The sequence below is a fragment of the Odocoileus virginianus genome, chromosome 20 (assembly GCF_023699985.2).
Source record: "Odocoileus virginianus isolate 20LAN1187 ecotype Illinois chromosome 20, Ovbor_1.2, whole genome shotgun sequence".
NCBI lineage: Eukaryota > Metazoa > Chordata > Mammalia > Artiodactyla > Cervidae > Odocoileus > Odocoileus virginianus.
This window is the reverse complement of record NC_069693.1, coordinates 34837204-34844888: the sequence shown is the minus strand read 5'-3', so window position 1 is coordinate 34844888 and position 7685 is coordinate 34837204. Positions and strand designations below refer to the sequence as shown.

At 58.0% G+C, this 7685-nt stretch overlaps 1 protein-coding gene across 1 annotated transcript in view; it reads left to right on the top strand.

Annotated features, from left to right (window-relative positions):
- The first annotated feature begins 2344 nt into the window (after positions 1 to 2344).
- Positions 2345 to 7685, top strand: part of ADGRG1 (adhesion G protein-coupled receptor G1) — a 46539-nt gene continuing 41198 nt past the window's right edge. The window contains exon 1 of the mRNA XM_020903826.2: positions 2345 to 2407. The gene's annotated coding sequence lies outside the window, so the exon portion shown is untranslated. The remainder of the gene's footprint in view (positions 2408 to 7685) is intronic.

The following is a 7685-nucleotide window of genomic DNA, read 5'->3' as shown; positions in this document are numbered from 1 at the left end:
GGGTGGCATCTCTGGGACCATGGGTGCCGCTCTCAGAGCCCCAGGGAAACTCCGTGGTTTTAGGGGTCAGGCTGTCTTCCTGCAGGCCTGTTTCTCCCTGACACCCCACCGTTCTCCTTGTGCCCCCATCTGTGCTCAACTGTGGGCACATCTTGCTGCTGAGCAGAGCAGCCACCCAGGCTCATGGGCAGAGCAGCGGTCATATCAGCAGTTAGAAATTTCCCTGGGGTGAAGATGGGAAGGTGATCTGGGGACCACAAACCTCAGTGGGGTATGGGCTAGCCTCCAGGAAAGGGGCTGAGCTGTGGCCAAGAGGCAGACCCTCCCTCAGGGAGTTGGATCTCTCCCACACTTCACCAGACTCGCATGTCTCCCTTGTTCCCATTTGTCCATCTGTCCACCCATTCTTCCTTCATCTCTCTGGGCTCATCTCTACTTCGACCCCTTTATTCAGCAAAGCCCAGCTCCTCCTTATTCCTTAAGTGCACCAAGCAGCCACTCACCACAGGGCCTTTGCACGTGCTGTTCCTGCCCCCAGAATGCTCTTGCTCCAGACATCGCAAATTCTACCTCCCTCATCACATTCAGTCTGTCATGTCATATTCTTAGAGAAAATTATAACCAACCCTTCCTCCTCCATCCTTCTCTGCCTCCCTTGCTTTATTTTGCTCCATAGTTCTAATCACTGGATATATTTCATATTAATTTCCTAATCCATTTATTATCTGTCTCAGCTCTAGGAAGGCAGAGGTTTTCTGGCTGTGCTGGGTCTTCGTGGCTGCACGTGGGCATTCTCTAGTGGCAGTGAGCAGGGGTTTACTCTCAAGTTGCAGTGCATGGGCTTCTCATTGCAGCAGCTTCTCTTGTTGTGGAGTACAGGCTGGAGTACAGGTTCTAGGGCAGGGGCTTCAGTAGTCATGATGCATGGGTTAGTTGCCCCGTGGCATGCGGAATCTTCCCGGAGCAGGGATCAAATCTGTTTCTCCTGCATAGGTAGGTGGACTCCCAGCCACTGGACCACCAGGGAATTCTGGGCAGAGATTTTTATATTTTGTTTGCTGCTGTATCCCCAGTGCCTAGAACAGTATCTGGTACACTGTAGACCCTCAAGAAGCGCTCATTAAATACGTGGCTGAGTCTATCCACCTGCCCATCCTTCTGTCCATCCACCATCCACTGCTTCTCCCCATATTTTCTCCTTCACCCACCAGTCACCCAGAATTTCTCCACACCTGTGCTGGGGTGCGGGTTTGGTCATCTGGCAGGGTTCACAGACAAGGAAAGGAAAGACTCTGACCCTGGGGGATAGGCCCCAGGTGAGGGGAACCCAGGGGCTGTGGGAGACACTGTGTTGGGGTGGTGGTGGCAGGGGGAGGTGAGGGAAGGCGTTAAGGTGTATTTATGTGGCTCAGTGCCTCACCTGGGGCCGAGTCCACAGTGGCTCCTGGAATAGACTTTGCCAAATGAATTAACTGCCTGGATGGCTTCTTGGAAAAAGTGGTGGTTCAGTTCTCAATACTATGGACACTGGGGTAGGGCGGGGCAGGGAAACAAGCCACCTGGGGAAGTGGGGCCAGGAGAACTGCTGGCCTCAGGCAAAGCCTCAAGGGTGATGCAGGGGCCAGGCAGGTAGCGCTGGGCAGGGGAGGCAGGAGTGGGCACGAATGGTCCACAGAGGCCCAGGCCTCTGTGGGGACCTCACGGATGGACAGAGCAGAGCCTGCCTGGACCACTCCCCACTGTACCCCGGGAAAGCTGGAGCAGCTGCACACAATCCCTCCCATTCTTGCCCCCCATCCTTCCTCTGTGTCAGCTCCCCTTTGTGCCCCACGTGAGGCTGAACATTCCGACGGCAGGGACCACACCCCGAGTCCCCATGCCCCAGAGCCCCACCCTCGCCTCCTGTCTCCAGCCAGCTGCAGGCTGTTGGCTTGTTCCTATTGCAGGCAGGTGAGTCTGGGCCCAGGCTTCAGGTGGGGTCTGAGCTCGGAGAGGAGGCAAGCAAGAGCTTGCAGAGCTGATCATTACATATAGTGATGGGGGCAGTGATGCCCACCAGCCCTGGGGAAGGGGGCGCTGAGACTCAGAGACATTCAGGGACCCCTGGAGGGCCACAACTCAGGAGGCCCCAAAAAGAGGTGCTGAAAGCCCATTAAGGGCTGAAGTGAGGGCTGGGGAGCCTTCAGCACCCAAGAGTCCAAGTCAGCCCCTGCAGGGAAACCCAGGAATGAGAGAGGGAGGCAGGAGCCGTGGGGCCACCGGAAATGGGAAGAGACATGCACGCGGGCGGAGCCATACCTGGGCCCGCCTGCCCAGACAAGCTCCGGCTGGGTGCCTGGGCGCCCTGGGAGAAGGTGGACGGGAGGAAGTTGCACAGAGTCCGGCCAGGGGCCTACCCAGACCTGAGGTAAGAAGCGGCTGCTTGGGGCGGAGGGGCTGGGGGAGCATGGCTTTCAGCCTGGCTCACTTGACCTTGGCCGACTCCAGGTCTAGTTCCACGCCTGAAGGCAGGTGCACGGCCCGACAAGGACTCAGGATTCCAGGCTGACGTGAAAGTCCTGGCGGTCCCAGGGTCGCCCCTCGGGGCTCTGAAGGGGGTTTGGCCGTGCTCACATGCTGGTCATCGGGGAAGCTGGCAGGCGCGGTGTGCTTCCTGGGCTCAGCTGGGGAGATTGCGGAAGGTGGGGGGCTAAGGGGAGGCTGCAAACCTCAGTGCTTGGATGGGGAGGCAGGAGGCAGGCACCCAGCACCCAGAGCCTACTTCCACCAGGGATCTCACGGGAAACCGGTTTGGGAGCTGGTTGGCCCAGGTTGTCTGACTTTTCACAAGGCAGGGGAAGGCAGTCTCCCTGGGTGAGACAGGACAGGGTGCAGGCCTGGAGGGGGCGGGGTGCCTGCCCCTCTGGCCAGCACAGGGTCCTTCCTGCCGCTCCCCAGACCCCTCACCTGACAGCGTGTCCCGTCCCACCTTGGCTGTCAGAGACAGGAGGTGAAAGGCAAAATGTTCCCCAAATGGCCTTGGACCTACCCTGGCCCAGGCCCCTGTGATGAGCCCCTAGACAGTGGCCCAGGATGGGGGAGCCAGCCTGGAGCAAAGGGCTGGTCCCACCAGTGCCTCCTGTGGAAACTATGGCAGCCTGCCATCTCTGGGCTGGTTCCCTATCTACCTCTAGGGAGGTGGCAGGAGCAGAGATCTGAAAACAAAGACGGGAGCAGACGTCTCCAGCCGCACCTCCACCCACACACACCGAGTCTTCTGGCCCCACTCGGCAGCCAGACGGAGGTGGGGGGCTGGAGCCAGGAGGGGGCCCGGCGCCCAGCCAGCTCTCCCCCCACGAGCTTGGCTCCCTGGGATGTGTGGGAAGCAGAAGGGGCTCCCCATGTTCCCTCTGTTAATTAGGCCACCCCTGCTATTGAGAATCTGTCATCATCGCCCCATTACGCCTCCTGAACCATCTGCGCCCCAGCACTTATGGGGAGGCCCTGGGGGCGTCCTGGCTGCCAGGGCAGAGGCGCAGGCGGGAAGTGGTGCTTCTGGGAGGTGCTGGGGGCCTCTCCCAGGGTGAGGATGGCCTTTCCGCAAAGTACACCTGCCTCTTTTTATCAAAAGAGGAGTGACAGTAGCCCCGGGGTCCAGGTAAGGACTCTGAGGCACCCTCTTTATGGCTCCCAGGTGCGTCTCCTGCAGCCAGCACCTTCCACACAGCTGTGTGTGGGTCTGTGCGTGCGCACTCAGTTGTGTCCGACTCTTTGTGTCCCCATGGACTCCAGCCCACCAGACTCCTCTCTCCGTGGGTTTTTCCAGACAAGAATACTGGAGTGGGTTGCTGTTTCCTACCTCAGGGGATCTTCCTGACCCAGGGAGCCAACCTGTGATTTCTGGGTCTCCTGCATTGGAAAGCAGATTCTTTACCACTAGCGCCACCTGGGAAGCCTATGCTGGTGCGTGTGCATGTGTGTGTGCGTGCGTGTGTGCGTCTTGCCGGCGGTGTGGAACTGGCTGCACAGGGAGATCAAAGTTGAGAGCCTGAGCCCTGGGGAGCCTGTGGCAGTCAAGCAAGATGACACCTTGTTACCCCACGATGAAGCAAGATCTGCTGTCTTTGCCCGCTGCTGTGCCACCTGGCAGGTAGTCGCTCAACCTCTCTGGGCCTTATTTGCCTCCTGTGACTCGGGAGTGGCAAGGCCTCATCCCTGACCAGAGACACCTGGCCCAAGTCTTGGGTGTCTGAGCAGCTGCCACCCAAACCTCCCAGGCCAGGGCTGGGGGTGAGCACTGATCAAAGGAGCACAACCATCGAGACATCAGTGGCAGCTAGGGTGGCTGGCCTGGGTCTCTTGTCCAGGAAGGGAGGCTCCTGTGGAGGAGGGAGAAGCCTCTTTTGCTCCTCCTAAGGGGCAAATTTTCCTTGAAAAGAGAGCCTGGGATAGTGAGAGCAACTGTGACTGCGCTCCCTGGAAGCCCTGGCCTCAGACAAGCCTGCGCAGACCCATTTTACACCTGTGAACACTGAGGCTCAGAAGCTCGAATCTGGACAGTTGGATGCCAGGTCCCAGGTTGTGCTGATTGGAGGACTTTGGGAGCAGTGCTGGGAGGAATCTAGGTGGGAGAGGGGCAGTAGGGAGCCTCCTAATCACCAGGTAAAGAGTCCACTTGTTGGAAAAGACCCTGATGATGGGGAAGATTGAAGGAAAATGGAGAAAGCGGTGGCAGAGGATGAGATGGCTGAATGGTATCACTGACTCAATGGACACGAATCTGAACAAACTCTGGGATATAGTGGAGGACAGGGGAGCCTGGCATCCTGCAGTCCGTGGGGTTGCAAAGAATCAGACACGACTTAGGGACTGAACAGCAGCAACCACCGGGTCTCCCCCAGGCAAGCCTGCCTCAGAGCAGAGCACCAGAGGTCCCCTTGGGAAGAGCAGTTCTCCCAGATGTCAGCCCCGCCAACCCCAGAGGAAGGCTGCACCCAGCTCACCAGCTCCAAAACCCTGGGCTGTAAAAGGGTGCCTGATACGTAAAGACAGCGTAGGGTCTCACCTGCGGACCCCAGGCCCCTGGGTGCCCCGCCCTGCACCTACTTCCTGCAGCAAACGTAGTTCAGGCTGGTGGCCTGGGAGTGGGATGGTGGAGAGGGCTTGCAGCCCCCGTTTGCTGGGCCTGCCCTTGCCCTGGGTTCAGGGGCTTCTGGAGGCAGGAGCGTGGTCAGAATGGCCTTCCAGGCCTGCTCTGGCCGGATCCAACCTTCCTGCCACGTGTACTTGGGGGGCTGGGCTGAGGTCAGACATTCCGTCATGCCCAGGGAGACGGGGTGGCCGCCCTGTCTACCTTCCGTCTTAGGTAGCTGGTCACCCAGGCATGCCTGCCTCTGGGGAAGGTCAGCAGGGTGGTCCGGGGAGGCCCAGCCAACCTGAACTTTGTCTAAGGCCCTGCATAATGTGTCTAGGAAGGAATAGGGCAACTGTGGGAGGTGGCGGGTGGGGGAGAGGGGTGGTGGTATCTGTCTGTTTGTCTGTCTGGGGCAGGTCCAAGGACACTTCTTGTTGGCATATGGTCAAGATGCCACTGGAAACAGGAAGAGGGTATTGAGGGAAGACGCCGGCCTTGAAGTTGGATCCTATGTGACCTTGGGCTGGGTGCCCTCCCTCTCTGAGCCTCCATCTCTCCCTTCAGCAAAAGGGGCAAGACTTCTTGGCAGGACTGTGGGAAAAAACACAAGGCCCTTGCTTGGTACACAGGGAGAGCTCAATAGGGGCACATGGGCTCTGAGTCTGAAGCCTTCAGGGGGAAAGGGGTGGTGAGAGGTCAGTGCTGGGGACATAGCTGTGGACACAGGAGCCCAGCAGCTGGTATCCAGGGATTGTCTTTTTCCCCAGAGCACAAGCCCTGGTGCTTTTGAAACCTGATGCAGGTAAACATGGGTGGGGCACCTGCCTGGTGCCCCAGGAGGAGCCAATGGGATCGAGTCTGTCCTTGGCCCTCCAAATAAGGCCTCAGAAAGCCAGCTTGGACCTGGGTGGCCTCTGCCCTTCATTCCACCGCTGGAGCTGGCACCAGCCTCTTGCACCCCAAGTCTGGACTTGAATCTCCATTAAACTTGTCCCATTGGCTGAAGGTGCCTCTAGCTCTCCTGCATCTTGGATTTGTCAGGCTCCCTGCTCCTTCTCTGGCTGGGGGATGGGTGGCGGAGGCAGGCCTAAAGCACGAGGCACACAGCTCCCTTTGTGAGGGCGGCTGAGTCACATGGCCTGTGCCAACCCCCTGCGCCCTGGTGGCTGTGATGGTTTATCATGGGACTGTGGCTGCCCCCACGCCTGTGGCCAGGAAGCTTTCCCACGGGAATGAACAGGGAGGTGGCTGGGAGCATCAGTCACCAAGTATGTAGTCTGAGTCAGGATCAGGGTTCGAATCCTGTCTCTCATGCGGATGCTCTGTGAGTCTTTGGGAGAAGTCTCTCTCCGAGCCTCAGTCTTCATCTCTGTTAAGTGGGAACAGTCATCACTGTTTGTAGAGACACTGGACATGAAAGGGCTTTGCGAATGGTGGAGTGTGGGCCTGTGGCATTTGCGTTAACTTGATGATAATCATGACATTGGCCAACATTTGTCAAGCACCTACTGTGTGCCAGGCATGGTGCTCAGTTATTTTCAAGGACACTCAACTTGCAAGGGGGAGAAGCCTGAACTTGAACAATTCTTGTCCAATAAGAACCCACCCATACACAGGCAGTGGTGACCTTCCTGACGGTGGGCATAGTGCTCCACTGTTGCAAGGCTGCCCAGGCTGAAGGGTTAGCGTCGGGAAAGGATGAGGCCTCCAGGCAGAAGCCCCGCTGTACCCTCCTACTTGCCCAAGCCTCTGCCACTGTGACCACCATGAATGTCCCGTCCTCCCTCTTGTACTGGGGACCACACATCCTCCCACCACCCTGACAGCCCCACCTCTGTCTCCCGTGCAGGCTCCTCTGAACAGCAAAGCCCTTGCAAATATATCAGAGTATGCATTTGTGCCAGGCTGGGCCAGGAGCTTGACATATGTGGCCTCATTTATTACTATTGGTGGTGCTGTTACTATCCGCACAATGGCGGATGACTAGAGAGATGCTGCCTGAGTCCCTAGGTTGCCAGAGCCGAGAGCAGAAGCCCGTTGGTCTGAGCCCAGAGTCTGAGTCCAGCCTCTCGACAGTAGCATTACCACCTCTCCTCCGTCCCTTCAAATGAAGCCTTTTTCTGCAACTTTCTGCACTCTCCACCCCATCTCTGGCTGCTATCACCAGCCAGTAATGTTCATGACCTTCCCTGGCCCTGGGAGACCTCAGCCTTTCACCCCTGAACCCTAGCTATGTGTTTCCAATGACCTTTTGGAAGGTTCCCCCACTATATCACAAGGATACCCCCATTCTGCTGTGCCCATAGGCAGCCTCATCCCTGTCACCCAGATCTGCAGTCTGTCCCATGCCCCCTGCATTTCACGACAGCCTATGGCATCATATCCCCTCTCACATGTGGAGTGGGGGTCCCAGCCTCTGCTTCTCATTTCTTGGACCAAAGTCCCTAGCCTCCCCTAGCCTCCCACCCGCTTCCATCTCTAAAGCCCCAGCGGAGCTCTGGCCTCCCTTCCATATCCCATCCCCTCACTGCTGATGCAGCTCCTAGAGCAGACCAAGGTTTCTCCTGGTTGA